At 30.5% G+C, this 18,652-nt stretch overlaps 1 long non-coding RNA gene across 1 annotated transcript; it reads right to left on the bottom strand.

Annotated features, from left to right (window-relative positions):
- Nucleotides 1–15,931: 15,931 nt before the first annotated feature.
- LOC107001286 lies at nt 15,932–17,261 on the bottom strand. Its single transcript, XR_003574685.1, has 2 exons — nt 16,993–17,261; nt 15,932–16,617 (listed from the first exon to the last, which is right to left on the bottom strand). It is a non-coding gene; the product is annotated as an uncharacterized LOC107001286 (long non-coding RNA).
- Nucleotides 17,262–18,652: the final 1,391 nt, after the last annotated feature.

The raw sequence follows: 18,652 nt of genomic DNA, 5'->3' as shown, positions 1-18,652 counted from the left end.
AATTTATATTCATTTATATACATTCGTATATAAATTTGTTTATATGTATACAATTTTTTTGTATATTTTTATATTCATTTTATTTACATTCGTATATAAACTTTGTTTATACATATACATTTTTTTATATTCAACTAGTTATATATGCATAAAAGTAATTACTTTTAAAAATTGATACAATTATTTGTATAATAATTTATTTTATATCACATTTTTTTTTGTATTTTACGTTATTATATACCAAACTGCTTGAGGGATTTGTGTATATACAAGTAGTATATTCATATTTTTTTTACATATACAATTACTTGTATATGTATATAATAATTACTTTACGATTTGGTATAAATTAAACACTTTATATCCAACTTATTTACGTTCGTATATAAACTTTATATACATTAAAGAATTTAGTTTTCCGGAAACAAGTTTGTATGACCTTTCTGTCGCTATAGAATTCTTTTTTGAGAAAATATTTGATTTTGAATGTTTAGCTTAAATCATGGGATTATGTAAATGTTTGTTACCGTATTTAGGGCTACTGTTATTATTTAATGAAAAAGTAAAAAATAGTACAAATTTTAAAAAAACGTTTTATGTAAATTAAAAGCTACATAACAAACTAAACTATACCCTTAGAATGTAATTATGTAAACTATACCCATATAATGTTATTTCATAATTTCAGTTTGCCATGTATGAAATTTTCCCTTATCAATACCATATTAAAGGGATTTGTGTATCTAATAAAATCTTTTAAAATATATGGTATAGAAATTAAAAATGGTATTATCTGTAATTGTTTTTAAACTAGAGGTAAAATAAATATATATGGTAATGAAGTATGTCTAGTCAAACTACATAAATCCCACTACTTTAGGTCTTAATTACTAAGATTCCCAATAGTTTCAAATATTACTTTTTGTATCATATTTAGTGCTTAAGATACGTAAGTTTAATTATGCGAGATACATATATCTGTCGAACTGATTTCGTTAATTGGAAGAGTAATTGAGATATATATATATATATATATATATATATCATTACTCGCGAGATACATATATCCATCAACTTTAATAGTCAAGATACACGATTTATAACTTTGAATAAAAAAGGTATAACTTATTTCCTTAATTAAAATATTGATGGATGAATAATTAATAATCAAAAGTGATTTAGAAGATTCTTGCTTATCAACTTTAACAAGTTTTCCTAAAATGATGAAATCATAAATCATAGTATTCTGTAATTGTAAACTTTACCTTCTTCATTAATTCCTTCTTTTGTATCTTAAATTTTTGAATATTTCGACTTTGAGAAACATATATCATTTTCCAGGAGATACATATATTCATTGATTTTAAAAGTAGAGATACATGATTTATTACTTTGAAGTAAAATAGTAACTTATTTCATTAACTAATGAATAATTAACAAATCAAACAGATTTACACAAGTGTTCCTAAAATAATGAAATCATAATAATTTGTAATTGTACACTTCATCTTCTACATAAATTTCTTCCTTTGTCTCTTAAATTTTCAACTTGGATGTTGGCAGATGAAGACCCTGCAATGACAAAACTCTAATTTGTAAAAGTATATAAAATCAAAATTTACACCAATATAAATACTATCTCAATTATATGAACGTAATATAAAACAAGATACACGAAAATAATAATAAAAATAATAATTTATCTTATTAATATGACAATTGTGTTGAAGTAACCTTGTGTCATGTCCCGAGCCTACACCCTGAACGTGGCCGACACCCAATGACCATTGCTGGCCTTGAGAGAACCCTTCGCCTGACTTATTTAACTCAGCGGAAGACTTAACTTAATCATACAACAAGAAGACATTATCAAAAGAATTATTTAAAATATAATAGCTTGGCCAAACTGACATTTAAGTCTCATGATAAAATAGATGTAAATAAAGAGAGACTCAAACTGAACTATTTGACTGACTATCTGTCTATGAAGCCTCTACAATACTAAGATGAATGTTGGGACAAAACCCACAAATGAGAAGACTAAAAGCAATAAAAGAGTCATCCGAAATGCAAAGAGGCTCACCGCTACTCTGAGTGCTCAAACTGGATCAACGAGACACTAGGTGTTGATCCTGGTTACTTGCGTCTGCATCATAAGACGATGCAGGCCAATTGACGTCAGTTTATTGAATATACGAGTATGCGAGTTGGAATGCTAAACAACAACTTAAGCTCGATAAGAATAAGAAGAGACTTACCTTGACTTTGCTCAACTCATGAAATACTGAACTTAATATAAAATAATAAAAACACATGCAATATGTATTAAGCTTTGTAAAAAGAGAAAAATAACTTAGTTCGTTAAAGAAGATGCAATAAAAAAATTAAACTTTACTTGTATGTGAAAGTAATATAGTTTTCTGTGGGAGATTCTCTAACCGTCAACCTCTACTATGAGCCTTAGCGATGGTACAACGTCTTACCTCACGTTGCAAGAGGACCTTTCTATACCTTGCCGTCAGTATATAACCTGAACTACTAAGTTGATCCACTAGTCTATGCTAAAAATCACTAAGGAATCATCTAAAAAGTATGACCCTTCTTCTGTCCATGTTGGCTATATGGTTTATGGGGGCTTGAGTTAATATGAACTCGCGTTCCCATATCGGTGCTAATACTACTCCCAAAATACTTTATGTTTTAAAAATAACTTCTTCTCTAGTTTTAAGTAATTGTTCTTGTAATATTAATTTTATAATATTAATTAAGAGTAATGCAAAGTATACAAAATATTACGTTGCAAAAGGCTTGAATGACTTATCCATTCCAAATTACATTTTTATTAAAGTGTGATGTAATGACTTTTAATGTCATTAAGATTTCACATACGTTTTTTAAGAATTCACTTCTTCTCTTTGAAACTCCTATTTGCAACTCCTATATAAAGATGTAGTTTGAGTGAGCATATAACAACACTACCAACATAAATAAAAAGAAGAGAAAAACATTTTCCTCCCTCTTCTTATCCTTAGAATATTTTTGGGCAATTGGTTTTGAACAACCTTCAAACTCTTAGCCACGAGTGCACGTATTAGAGAGTAACCGTGGAACCTTGGGGAGCGACTGGCTGTGAGTCGAGCCGAAATCGCTTTCAAGGCAGTGGCTTGCCACGACACAGTGTTTGTGATAAGTTATTTACTATTTTATAATTCCATTCTAATATCAATATTGTAGTATTTTTTCAACAATTTGAAAGCGATTTATAAACATACAATATTGATAATGGCTATTTCTTTGAACAAAACTTTTAATGATTTGTCAAAACTTGAGCCTTTAGATGAATATAATTTTAAGCGATAGTCACAAATTTTTTTAATTTTCTTTGAACAATTAGAAGTTGATTATGTTTTTATATAAATAACCTTTTATGAATGGTTCTAACACTACTACTGATTCTAGCAATGTTATAACTGTTAATGATGTTGTTGTTAAAAAGAAGTTTGAAAATAATAACAAAACTGTGAGAGGGCATTTGCTAAATCACATGACTAATCCTTTATTTGATTTATTTGTTACCTATAAATATTCTAAAGAAATATGGGATAGTTTGAAAAAGAAATATGTTGCTGATGATGCAGGAAAGAAAAAATATGTTGTCGGACAGTGGATTAAATTTCAAATGGTTGATAATAAGCCAACAATGGAACAAGTTCATGAATATGAGAACTTGATTGCTGATGTTCTCAACGAGGACATGAAGATATGTGAGATATTTCAGGCTAATGTTTTGCTTGAAAAATTTCCACCATCTTGGAGTGATTATAGAAACCAATTAAAACAAAAGAAAAAGAATTTAAAACCCTTCGAGAACTTATTAGTCATATGAGGACTGAAGAGGCGAACCGTATCAAACATAAGATGGAAGAACTTTCTCTTAATTCTTCTAAAGCTAATCTTGTTGAATCTTCTGGTACTATTGTGAAAGACAGGTTGAAAGGCAAATAGAAGAAAGTCTCGAAAAAGGAACTTATGAAGAAGAAAAATCAATTCAACAAGCCGGAGAGTCAAATTCAAAAATTTAAGGGCTCTTGTTTTGTTTGTGGAAAAGTTGGTCACTGAGCTGCCAGGTGCTGTCAAAGAAAAGGGCAAGACTCAAAGCAGGAAGGACAAAGTGATGTCCAAGCCAATCTTGCTGAGGGTAATGAAGTGAGTGCTGCTGTAGTCATCGAGGCAAATCTGGTGGCTAACAAGACTGAATGGGTACTAGACACAGGCGCTTCAAGGCATTTCTGTGCCAATAAAGCGTTATTCCATGACTTTGAGGAGTCTACTGATAGAGAGTGTGTATATATGGGTAACTCCACTACTGCTGTAGTAATGGGTAAAGGAAAAGTTTTGCTTAAATTAACTTCTGAAAAGATATCATCCTTGAACAATATTTTGTATGTTCTCTCCCTTTGTAGAAACTTAATTTACGGAGCACTTCTCAACAAAGTAGGCCTTAAACTTGTTTTTGAAGCTGATAAAATAATTATTTTTCACGGAGGAGACTTTGTTGGGAAGGGATATCTTAGTGGAGGATTATTTGTATTGAACATTGTTCAAGAGATTGTCAATAACGCAAGAATTTCAAATTCTGCTTATATTGTTGAGTCTATTAATTTGTGGCATGGTAGACTAGGTCATATTAATATTGCTTCTATTAAAAGGCTCAGAAAATGAAATTAATTCCTATAATAAAAACTGATGATTTTTCTAAATGTCTTGTGTGTGTAGAAGCAAAGCATGCCAAGAAACCTTTCAAATCTGTTATTAGTAGAAAGACTGAATTACTTGAACTAATACATTCAGATTTAGCAGATTTCAAGAACACTGTTAGTAAAGGTGGAAAAAAGTATTACATTACTTTTGTTGATGACTTTTCTAGATACACTAAGGTATATCTTCTTAAGTCTAAACATGAGGCTGAAAGCATGTTTTTTAAATTAAAAGAAGAAGTGGAAAATCAATCAGATAGGAAAATCAAGAGGTTTAGATCTGATACGGGCGTTGAATATAGTACTAAAACTCTAGAAGATTTTTGTGAGAACAATGGTATCATACATTAGGTTAGTGCTCCATATACTCCCCAACAAAATGGTGTAGCCGAACGGAAAAATAGAACCCTTAAAGAAATGATGAACTCTATGCTTTTAAGCTCTGGTCTATCTGACAATATGTGGGGAGAAACAGTCTTGTCTGCATGCTATATTCTTAATGGAGTCCCGCATAAGAAGTTAAACAAGACCTCATATGAGATGTGAAAATGATTTGCTCCTAATTTGAAATTTTTGAAAGGGTGGGGGTGTTTGGCTAAGGTTGATCTACCTGATTTTAAACGAGTAAATGTTGGTTCTAAGACTTCTGATATTGTCTTTATTGGTTATGCTCAAAATATTGCTGCATATAGATTTATGTATCTAAATGATTATTCTATTTATGAATCTAGAGATGCAGAATTTTTTGAGCATATTTTTTCTTTAAAAAATAATATGCTGAGTGATGTGAAAAATAATGATTCTACATCTATGTTTATCAATTCTCATGTTGTACCTTCTTCTAGAGTTATTTCTAATGATCATGAAAAAGAACTTAGAAGTAATAAGAGACGTAGAATTGAGACAAGTTTTGATCATTATTTTATCACTACTTTCTTAACTGAAAATTATGATATTAATTTTTTAAATGATGAATTAGTGTCTATCTATTTAATAGAAGAAGATCCTAAGACTTATGATGAAGCAATGAGATCAATATATATTGTATTTTGAAAAGAGGCTATTAAAAGTGAGTTAGACTCTATAGTTTTTAATCACACTTGGGACTTGCATGATTTGCCTAAAGGTTGTAAACCCATAAGTAGCAAGTGGATATTTAAGAAGAAATTGAGACCTAATGGTACAATTGATAAATATAAGGCTAGACTTGTGATTACGGGTTTTAACCAAAAGAAAGACGTTGATTACTTTGATACTTATTCTACTGTGACTAAAATAGCGACCATTAGAACTCTTATTGCTTTAGCCGCTATTCATGATTTAGTAGTACATCAAATGGATGTTAAAACTTCATTTCTAAATGGTGATTTAGAGGAAGAGATCCATATGACTCAACCTGAGGGTTTTGTGGTTCCAGGACAAGAGGATAAATTATGCAAACTGAGAAAGTCCTTGTATGGACTAAAACAAGCACCTAAGCAATGGTATGAAAAATTTAGTATCACATTAGTGGATAATGACTTTGTTGTTAATTCATTTGATACATGTGTTTATTCTAAGATGATAGGTTCAGATTGTGTCATTATATGTTTATATGTAGATGACATGTTAATCTTTTGTCCTAATGTGAATGTTATTAATGAGACTAAGAACTTTTTGTCTTCTAAATTTGAAATGAAAGACCTTGGTGAAGCAGATGTGATTTTGGGAGTTAAAATCAAAAGAACTCCTAATGGTTTCTCTTTGTGTCAGTCTCATTACATTGAAAAGATGTTCAAAAAGTTTGATTGTTTTGATGTAGTCCCAGTGAGAACTCCTTATGGTCCTAGCATACACTTGAAGAAGAATAAAAAATCTAGTGTTTCTCAAACTGGATATGCTAAAATAATTGGGAGTGTAATGTTTCTCATGAACTATACTCGGTCTGATATAGCTTATGCTGTTAGTAGATTGAGTAAATATACTCATAATCTTAGTAGTGAACACTGGAATGCTCTTCATCGGTTGCTAAGGTGCTATTTCATGGAAATTTTCCAAACAGACGTGTATAGCACGTTCTACCATGGAATCAGAATTCATTGCATTCGAGTTGAGGGCAAGAAGCTGAGTGGCTGAGAAATCTTTTGGCAAATATGCCTTTGTGGGGAAGACAAGCTTCACCAGTTTCTCTTCATTGTGACTCATAGGCAGCAATTGGAATCGCCAAAAATAGTGTGTACAGTGAAAAAAAGAGACACATTCACATTAGACATGGTGCAGTTAAACAATTGTTGAAACTGGGTGCTATTTCCTTGGAATAAGTAAGGTCCGAAGGAAATTTGGCGGATCTTATGACCAAGGGCTTGACAAGGAAAATAATCCTTGAAACGTCGAGGGGGATGGGGCTAAATCCCATTGATTGAGGTAATGTGGTGGACCTGTTAGGCCTCAATATACACCACATTTTTCATTCCTATGGCATGAGGCAGTGTTTTATAAGGTTGAGGTTATTTTGCTCTTAATGATTCTATAGCCGTAAGGTGGTCTATTTGAGATAGACTTGATGGAGTCACCTATGTGAGTGTAAAGATGTGATCGCCTTTTATGAAAGACTTGGGTCATCTTTCTAGAGCACTCATAAGACCCAAGGTGTGTGTGTATGACCATAAAAGCACTTTGTTTGTATCGCAGAGGTTGCTTAAAAGTTAAGGATATGGTATGTGTTATGATGGTCTCAATTCAAATCCGCTCAGTTCAAGAGTACTTCACTGTGTGGATAATAAGTTGTTGCCTCATATCACTACGTGTCAATTCAAATCGAAAGATATTGACACTAACGTACATGTTCCTTCCTTTTGTTCAAAATTGTTCTTACTCTTTATCTTTGCATTAGTGGGGGATTGTAATATTAATTTTATAATATTAATTAAGAGTAATGCAAAATATACAAAATATTACGTTACAAAAGGGATGAATGACTTATTCATTCCAAATTACATTTTTCATTAAAGTGTGATGTAATGACTTTTAATGTCATTAAGATTTCACATATGTTTCTTAAGAATTCACTTCTTCTCTTTGAAACTCCTATTTGCAACTCCTATATAAAGATGTAGTTTGAGTGAGCATATAACAACACTACCAACATAAATAAAAAGAAGAGAAATTATCCTTAGAATATTTTTTGGGCAATTGCTTTTGAACAACCTCCAAACTTTTAGCCACGAGTGCATGTGTATGAGAGTAACTTTGGAACCTTGGGGAGCGACCGGCTGCAACGATTTCTACCGGAGTCGAGCCAAAATCGCTTTCAAGGCAGTGGCTTGCCACGACACAGTGTTTGTGATAAGTTATTTACTATTTTATAATTCCATTCTAATATCAATATTGTAGCATTTTTCCCAACAGTTCAAACTTAGCTTTAACCTTTCTCTTGAAAATCATAGTTTGCTTTTTACTAAAAGTAGCCACAGGCTATGTTGGAAGTCTAGCTTCCTTTTCTTGGTCAAAATTGAAAACAATTTTAACTCTTAAGGAATACTTAGTTCCCCTATAACTTTTGAGAAACGAACTCAACTCTTTACTCTTTGCTTAACTTGTAACTTGAGCCTTAAAACAATGTTAAAACATTTAATAAAGACTCTTGAAAGCCTTTAACAACTTTACTTTGACTTACTTCTTAACTTTAGACTTGACTCTTAACTTCTTAGACTTTGATCCTAACTTTCCTTGAAATGGATTATGGATTCAAGTTTATGATCAGAGTTCTTTAGTGATTTCTGGGTGTTTAGAAATCATTTGAAGGTGTTAATGTACCTTAGAAGGACTTAAAAAGGTTAAACTACGAAAATCGAGCAAAAAACGCTGATCCGGGCGCGTTCGGGGCGCGCCACGCATATCTAAATTGACTGAGGTTGTGTTCTGGCACACAGATGGCGCGCCGCACCCAGGTGCGTCTGACAAACTTTTCAACTCTTTTTCTGATTCTAAATCGCTTAAACCTCCATAGTTCTATCCTCAAACCCTTCGGATCATCAATACCTTCAATACCCAACATATATAACTAAAAAAAACACCGGGAGTTGCTAATCAACATCAATGGGTATTCAATCAACTCAACTAAATAGGGGGGGGGGGGTTTCGACAATATTTATCAAGAATCCACTTCTAATCATGTAATCAATAATAAAACCTCTGAACTGAAACAAGATTGGTTTGTAGATGAGTTAACCCAACACGAAAGAGCTCACATACCTTGATAGAGATCACCCCCAATGAATTCCACTCGAAAAACCTTGGCGTTCTTGGCGAATTATTGATATTTCACCCTTTTCCTTCTTCACTTCTATTTTCTCCAAGCCCTAAGCGTAAATTTTTTTTCTAATCTGAACTAAAACTTAATTTTACTCCAATTAATCCCGTAAAATGAATTAGGAAATAATCGGTGAAAAAACTAATTTTCCCTTCCTTAAATTCGGATTGGACTTTTCTTACTTCAACAACCCAACTTCCGAAAGGCATATCTCCCTCATATGATATAAAAATCATGCAAACTCTGTAACATTGGAAAGACATTTCCAAGGGCTTTCCAACCATATAAAGAACAAACTCTAAATCATTTTGAGCTAGAAGTTATGACTATTTGAAAATGACAAAAAACTTACTTTCTTAACTTTAAGAAATTTTCCAGATTTTTCTATTTCTTTCCAAAAGTGAATAATTTTAGTTTCTTAGCTTATTCTTGACTATTACGAGTTACGAGATGTTACACCTTAAACTTCTTCCGAGTAATATTGATTTCAAATAGCTAGTTAATGACTAATTCATAGAAAGATTGCATGGACCATAACGATAATGAATATGAGTTTGTATTGACGACAATGAATATGACTTTGTATGATGCTGATTATGAAGTGTTTTGTTAAGAAAGAGAAAGATGGATGGATGTTAAGTGTGGAGTGGAGGTGAACATTAGAATAATGAGAAAATAATTTGAATTACTAATGCATCATTAATTAAGGAATTTAAATTTTAAGATAATTATCAATATCATATTTAAGGAATTTGTGTATCGAATTATATTTTTAAAAAATATATGGTAAATGGTATTATGTGTAAATTTTTTTTTAAACTAGACGTAAAATAAGTATATATAATAGTGGAGTATGTCTAGTTAGGTAGTCTTTCCAATTGTTTTTTGGTAGTAATAAGAGATCGTTTTCTCTAAAACCTTGAGAAAATTAGAGATTTTGCACCTTAAAAATCCAAACTTGTTTAAATCATTTGATACTATTATTTGTTATATTTATATTTCATTATCTCAATGAGTTATTGTAGATATATAATTGAGAGAAAATATAACTAGTCGTTTTCGTTTAAGATCTATAATTGAGAGAAAAACAAATTATAACTTCAACCCGCTTATAATGATGTAAAAGATCAAGAGAACCTTTAGTTCAAAAAACTCTAGCAATAATAATATGCATCATATTAATTTTTTTAAAATTAAAATAGTATTAAAATGTATTTTTATTAATATTTATATACTATATTCAAAATTTGGTACTGATTAATAATTATTAAAGAATACATAGGCGATACTAAAATCAAGAGATAAAAATACTTAGTGAAAGACAAAATTCCCTAAAAGTAGAAATTAACTAAAGCAAAAAAAAGAAGTCATTTGCATTAATAAATAATAATAGCAAATAATGAAGAGCTAAATGGGGAAAATTGAAGCCTTATGCACATTAATGGAAAAAAAAAAGGAAAAAGTCAAAATCATAGAGCTGACAACAGTTTTCAAACCTTCGGCACCAGTGTGGTGGACTCAGCCTTTTATCAATCGCACCATTAAGGATTTTGATTCATGGCTTACAGATTTCATATATGATCAATTCGTTATACATACATGTAGTATGTATGTATAGATATACATACAAAGTTTTAGTCGAGATTACTAGTGTCATGGCACCCCAATCATACATATAGATATGCCCCTGTTTATAGGAATGTCTGTCATGGTTTCCGAGACGATCTGATGCATTATCAAAAAAATAATTTTATGTTTAAAGATTTGAGTCAAGTCAAAAATTTGAGTTTAAGAGATTGATTTAGATAGATTCATTAGGTATGAAAGGTGAGTAATGACTTAGTAGTTAGGTGGTTTAAATTGATTTTGAAGCACTTGGAAGTGATTTGTTCTCTTGGTTGAGTTTACAGTGATTTGAAAAGTTTTAAATTGACTATGGTCCACATTTGATCAAGTTGACCTTGAAATGCTGATTTCAACAACTTGAAAATGTATTTTATGATTAACTTGCATATTAGGTTTTTATTCTAAGAGTGTCATATTAGTTTTAGGTACTTGTTCGAGGATTGGTGTTTTTGACGTGTTAACTATGAATTAGGTCTGTCTCAAAATAGACATGCATTGATAAGATTATTTTATATAATGATTTCTTCCAAGGTTGCACATTACATCAACTCAAAAGATATAATCATGCTATATTAGACCTCTAATATATGAATTATGATTTGAACTTAGGAGCAGACCATAAATGCCATGATTTGCTCTCATTTCCAAATCTGATAGTCATACACTACATGAAGGAGTGTTTGTTTTCTTTGACATCAATAGTAGGTACCCCTACATCTTGGCATGACTACAACTACAATCAATAAAAATCATCAAGTTGTACGAAGGTGGAATGTAAGATGAATTTAATAAGCAATTCATCAAATCATGTTAGAATGAACAGAAGATGCAAAACTGGGAGCTATAAGAATCATAAAGGTGAGTATTCAATATAACTAATTGCCTAAATTATGTTAGAAAATGTAGGAAATAGTTAAAAACATACATAAACTTTGATCGAAATTATTATAACACATTCGAATTTTGCTCAAAGAATCACATTTGAGTATGATCCAACGATTAACATAAAAGCAAATTATGTTTATAACGGATTGATTGAGCAAAACTTTTCTCAAGCAAAATTTTCTCTCTCTCTCATCTCTAAAATGTCTCTTTCTTAATTTTCTCTCATGTGTGTCTGAAAATAAGACTTAAACAAGCCTTATGTATGCCACAGAAAATTGGTCTTATAGATACAAATAAGTAATAATTAGGTAAATCACATAGTTTAAGGGACAAATTACTTTCTATCTCTACTCTTTCACTATTTAGCAAAAATTCCTTTTGTTTTAATAATTATTTCGGCTACATAATATTGCAGAACGATACTTTAATTAAAGCGGACGAATACTTAAATTTTTAAATTGTTGTTATCAGTTTACTGGGTTAAAAAAGAGATTAAATTAACTCACGAATTACGCGAACGTTTAACAAAATTACCATCCACTCTTCATAAACCTCTAACTGATTTGGACATTTTTGAATTTCAAATTGTGAAACCTTCTCATTGTTCTTCGAAAAATAGTAAAAATTTGATTCAAACAATTTTGGAACGCAAATTTGTGAAGATTCAAAATGAATATACCAATCTTGTTAAAACATTCTGGATCATGGGAAAGTGATGTTATATACAAGAGATACAAAAGTGATGGGATAGTGGTTGAGGAAAATATTTCGTTCCTGAATCTTATTTCAGCAATTGCAGCTGAGTTGGGTATTGATGAATTACAAAAAATATCGAGATCAGATACGTAGATGAAGGTAATTCGTCTCCGTTGTGTATTCAGAATGATATGGGGGTTAAATTGTACATAGAAATTAAGAAACATGAGGTGACATTCAGAATATATCCTCTATGCATTGATACATCAGATAAAGGTGTTGAAGAGATACAAAATTTTGATGCAACAACATGTGCAATCGTGTGTGTTGAGGGTGGAAAAAGGGACGCAAAGGCTCTAAGCATTGTTGAATAAAAAATTGGTGATTCATATTACATACTAGAAATGAAGGTTGAAAATTATATATCAGATACCAATATTTCTGTTGTGGAAGTGAAGTAAATGTACAAGGATAAGGCAACTCTAAAGGCTGTAATGCAAAATTACAAAATAATGAATAGCTTCAATTTTAAAGTTAAAAAATCTGATATCAAAACGTTTGTGATACAATTATACGATAATGTTATTCATTTTTTTAATGTGTTTTTAATATGTTTACCATGATACACTAATAATATGTGTTATGTGTAGCCGCATGTATCATATATCTTGTTCGTTTTGATGTTCTTCTAGTTATTAATGTATAAATTAAGAATGGTAGATGAAAAATGTTTAAGATAAAATTTGTGATTAGTGTATACATTAAAGTATCATAATGTGATACATTTATTTATGAAAGTATCAATTAGATCTGGTAATTGAAATAAGGTATCGTAATGTTCTTTTATTTTTATTTATGTATTAATACATTCAACCTGATTAAATAACAAATATATATTATGCAATTGCAGCTACGTATTAGTTTGTTATTCAGATGATTGTTGTTAGACATTGAAGGCCTTTGTTAGAAAAAATTCGGACACATTCAAAGTGAGATACTTTAATAGTGAACATACATGTCCATTGAGGGATATGGTATTAAGCAAGGTACAAGCTACTGTTGGGTTTGATAGTGGTGTGACAACTCCAAAATTGGGGAATCATAAAAGGGAACATACTCCCAACGATATAATTGAGGATATTAGGGCAATGTATGGTGTTGAGATTTTTTACCAGCAAGCATTGCGGCCTAAAGAGCGTGCATTGGAAATGATAAGGGGTAAACCTGCTGATGAATATAGACAGATGCCAAGATACATATATATGCTGGAAACTGTGTATCCAAATTCATATATAAGGATACACAAGTATGAATACAACGAATTTATATATCTTTTCAAATCATTAAGGCCAATGATGAGAGGGTTTGTGTTCTATAGGTCAGTTGTTGTTGTTGATGCTTCACATCTTCGTGGAGCTTATCGAGGGACATTTGTATCAGCTAGCTCGATGGAGCAGGTATGTCATGTTGGTTATGAATTCATTTATTTATTAAAGTAATAACTAGACGATGTTTAGTCCATAATGTTTTGTGTTTCTATGGTAAGGTTGCATATTTCCTTTGGCTTACGGAATTGTTGACACGGAAAATGATTATTCATGGACATGGTTCTTTCAATAGTTTAAAAATGCATTTGGTGAAAGGTAAAAAATGTGTGTTGTATCTGACAGAAACGAAAGCATAAAGAAAGGTGTAAGTATTGTTTATCCAACTGTACCTCATTTTGCATGAATATGACACCTCTGGAAAAATGCTTGTCCAAACTTTAGGAGAAGCAGGTCCATTCTAAGTGATCTCTTTTACTCAATGACAAAGGCTTATAGAAAAGAGGATTTTGAAAAATTGATGTCTAAATTGGATAAAATAGATGGCAGAGTAAAGAAATGTCTTCAAAATGCTGGGTATGAAAGGTGATCTAGATCTCATGCAACAGTAAATCGGGGAAGAATGATGACTTCAAATATAGCTGAATGTATCAATGGTTGCCTTGTTGATGCATGACAACTACCTATTATAGAGTTTATGGAAGAAGCTAGAATTCTATTTGGTTCTTGGAATTGCAAAAATAGAAAAATAACTTCTTATACAAAGGAAACATTATGGAGGATATTTGAAGAAATATTGATTATAAACGTGTCAAAAAGTAAAAAAATGAAGGTACATATTTGTATTATCTTTATTATGTGTCTAATTTACTTCTAATTATATTATTGTTTAACCAAATGAAAAAACGTGTCAAATATCTCTAATTTGTAAATAATTGCAGATTGTTGCGTATTTAGAGTTTATTTTTTCAGTGTATGAGGGTGGAATAAGATGCATTGTTTGTCTTGAGTGAGATACTTGTTCATGTGTCAAATTTCAACATGACGAGATACCTTGTCCGCATGCAATAGCCGTTTTGAAGAAGAAAAATATAACGGATGTACACCCCTATTGCTTTGATTACTATAAACATGATGCATTAACAAATACTTATGCAACTCCGATGGAACCAATGCCAGACAAAAGTGATTGGACAACTCTGGACTGTGTTTTGAAAGAAGATGTCTTTCCACCAAGATACAAAAAAAATAAGCCTAACAGACCAATAAAAAAGAGAAAGAAAAATTCAGATGAAAAGCTAACAACAAAAACGAATTGTTGTGGACGTTGTGAAAAAGAAGGTCACAATATAAGAACATATACCTTCTTTCCAAAAAATTCTTGATAATTATTTTTTAAAGAATTTTTATGCTTCATATGTAGTAATATTTCTGGATATTTTGAATTTACTAATAAGATTTTATCATTTTGATGTGATTTTAACTTTATATAAATGTTACAAGATACAAAATGTATAATGATACTAAATATATTCAATTTGATTGTTTTATATAAAGTGTAATTTTACTAAGATATATCGATAAGTGATTTAGTCTCATTTATAGTAAACTTCAAATATATCATGTATCTGATAACAAAATTTTGTTGGTTATTATAATTTTAATCAAAGTTATATTATTCAACCTAATAAACGGTACTAATTAAGTAAATTATTTTGTTTCAATTGTTACATATACACAAATTTGTTTTTTGATAACAAAATGTGTATCATATACTTAATAATTTTATGAATATTGTGTATATGATGATAATATAGTATCAGATGTTATGATTTACTTCAAGACTACCACGTTAATATATACTATTTAAATTGAAAATCAGTTTGTTTAACAAGTGTATAAAATATAGTATCAGATATTTTGTATACAATTGTTATATTGTATCAGAAGTATTGGTGTAAATCATATTTATAAAAATTAATTTATAACAAGTTACCGTATATTAAATTTTATATTTGGTGACAAAAATTAAAATTGAAATACATTTCTTGACAAAAAATATTCTTTAAATTAATAATTACTTAATAAGATTATGTTGGAAGGAGAAGTAATAATACAAGATACTATTTAATGTATCTTCAACACAATATAAACCTAACTGTTCTACATTAATCAGTCCACCTTCTGCTGGTGTAGTGTAGTCATCTTTGGCCTTGTAGATCGTCAGTATTGCTAACATATCCAGCCTTGACTTTGTTCATACCATACTTCCATGACAATATTCCGTATCTATTGCGAAGATAGTCACCTTAAAAACTAACAGATGAAATGTTGATTTTGTCGCTTAAGTATTCAGCAAAAACAACGACATACATTCCACAGTCATTGCAAATAAATGTAGATACATTAAAAAGTGAATTGAATGTATAAGTAAATAAATTGTTTTACAATACTAACAAGCTATCACTTTGTTGTTGCATAATGTCTTGAACATATTCCACCACAAAGGACTGTTGTGGATCCAACAATTCACCAGTGTCCTTGTCTTTGTACGCCTCCAATGATGACCAATTAATTCTCTCCACTTTATCAAAGAAACCACTATCATGTAGATAGTTTAGGAGCATTATAGACAGTTGCTTTATCTCTTCGGAATGAACTATATTCCTTAATCCCATAGATGAGTCATACACTCGTATTAACCTTTTTTTTTAAAACAACCACAACCAACACCCAATGAAAATCTTCGCCACAATTAACAGGAATATAAATCTCATCTACTAGATACCACGGTAAAGTAGCAGGGATCAAAAATCCATTTATGATGTCTTTTATAGACCTTACTTAACAAGATATAGCAATACCACGTCCAACATGATCTTGTGTAGTAAGAGTTTCATCTGCGGGAGCGCAATAATACCTCTTGTATACAATGTTGATATATGACTTGAACAAAGTTGACCGTAATGTATCTGTATTGATCCAAACATCTTAATTTTGACTTCTTACGTAGATAGTAAGAAATTACACCTATGTGCTGTAAAATAGATTAAAAAACATAATATATAATCTGCACAATCTGAAAGAAAGCGATACATTAAAAAAAGGAAAAACCAATTAGTAAGTTAATATCGATATTTTATGACAGATTTTGATTTTGTATCATATACATAATTTGAATGCATAATGTACCTAATCAGTCTAACATTTCATTGGATGTGACATGGTATAAAATTATTTCTTGTCAAAAGGAGATGCGACAACAAAATCCATATAGTCAAAATCAAAATTAGCAGATTTGCCTCTATATTTATCTTCTTCAGGTTTCCTATGAGAATTATTAAAGTCAAAATGAAAGTAATTTAATAAAAAAAATGATATTATAAAGATACTTTAATAAATAAAAACTTACTTATTCACATGTGTTTTTTGGAGTCCCTTTTAAATCCCCTGTAAGAACTCTTGCATTAAACCTGACGAGAGTTGAGATGTGATGCGATAATCATCAAATAGAGTGTATGGGCGGATATGATCGTCTGTTTTTTCCTTGCCCTTATCAGTTGATTCAAAAGAATTCACATAGGGAGACTGCAAAACCTTTGAAGGCATTCTGTTACGTTGAGCCGGAATTTTTAGTATCAATATTTGGTGCTGGATCATTGACAGCCAGTTGGGTGGGTAGCTGACTGTCCAATAAAAATTGTCACTCGCGGTAAGCTAGTGTGGAATGACTACACTCATTGATTTGACATTAATTAGCTGGTTTGGAAGTCCATGTGCAAGTGCATCTATGACTTCTTTGATTTCGGATGAAATGGAGATCGATGTGGTAGAATTATGTGTGATGTCAGATAAATAAAAAAAATATTACAATTTATATAAAAAACTGAAATAATTTCGGATGAAATGGAGGCAACTATTATCAAAATGCAGCAACTAATTTATAACCCTACCGATATATCAACAACTACTAGATTTGAAAGATAATTTTTGACTTCTTGTTGAATTTTATTGGCACCATGATCCTAATAAAGAGAATACCAGATACTATACTATTTTTTTACTAAATAATTAATGTATAATAATTTAAGAACTTAATACTTACCACCTTAATATCATGAATAATCGCATTCACCGAAGGATCGTTATGCTGTGTTGTGGATAGAAGCACATTGGACTGTTCCATTGCCTGTTTCTTACTGGATGTATCGTTCTTCATTGTTTATAATAAAATAAAAGTGTATGTTCGTATATACTATGCATTAGTAATAAATTGCATGATACCTCTATTAGATATAGTATCATATTCACTATTAATGTATATTGTGCAATCAATGACACTTAAAATAGCAGCGTCTATTTCATCAATTAAAGTATAAAGTACAATCAAGATTAGAAGTATCATATACAGTTTAATGTATAAAGTGCAACCAGTGATACATAAATAGAGGAATTTAATTCATAAATTAAAGTATCATTCCTCAAACAAGATAAATTGTTAAATTATTTAATGAATTAAAAAAAATAATGCATGTGATACTAATTTCAATATCAGATACCTACGTACCTTTGGGATATTTTCAACATAAACTTTTTGTTTCCAACCTCCACGGCAAGTTCATCAACATCATTAACAGCTGCAAAATCTATTTGCATGAGTGAAATGGTTAGTTGATCGAAGTTACCATAATTGGATTGTGGATCAACATTGTCTTTCTCCACAGAATCATCCATCATGTGTGGTGATGACTCAAGTATTTTTCATTTTTTGAAAAATAGTCAATATCACATAAAAATCATAATATGTTCAAAAAAAAAATCAAAATAAAACCTTTTCAGATTTATTATCTCTTGCACCAGCAACTTTTCAACAATTCATAATGATTTCTCTTTATTAACGCCTCAAGAGCTTCAATAAGAGTTTCAGATTTGTTGTCAACCTAGAATTAAATTAAACATATAAAAAAGAGTTAATAATGAACATATAAATGTATAAATGAATTATTTACTTACATAAGACATTATGTAAATCTTCAGATCCTTAATTTCTCACTACCCAAAGTTGTTTTACT

Source organism: Solanum pennellii, chromosome 10, assembly GCF_001406875.1.
Source record: "Solanum pennellii chromosome 10, SPENNV200".
Classification (NCBI taxonomy): domain Eukaryota; kingdom Viridiplantae; phylum Streptophyta; class Magnoliopsida; order Solanales; family Solanaceae; genus Solanum; species Solanum pennellii.
This window is presented reverse-complemented; position numbering and strand designations above follow the sequence as displayed.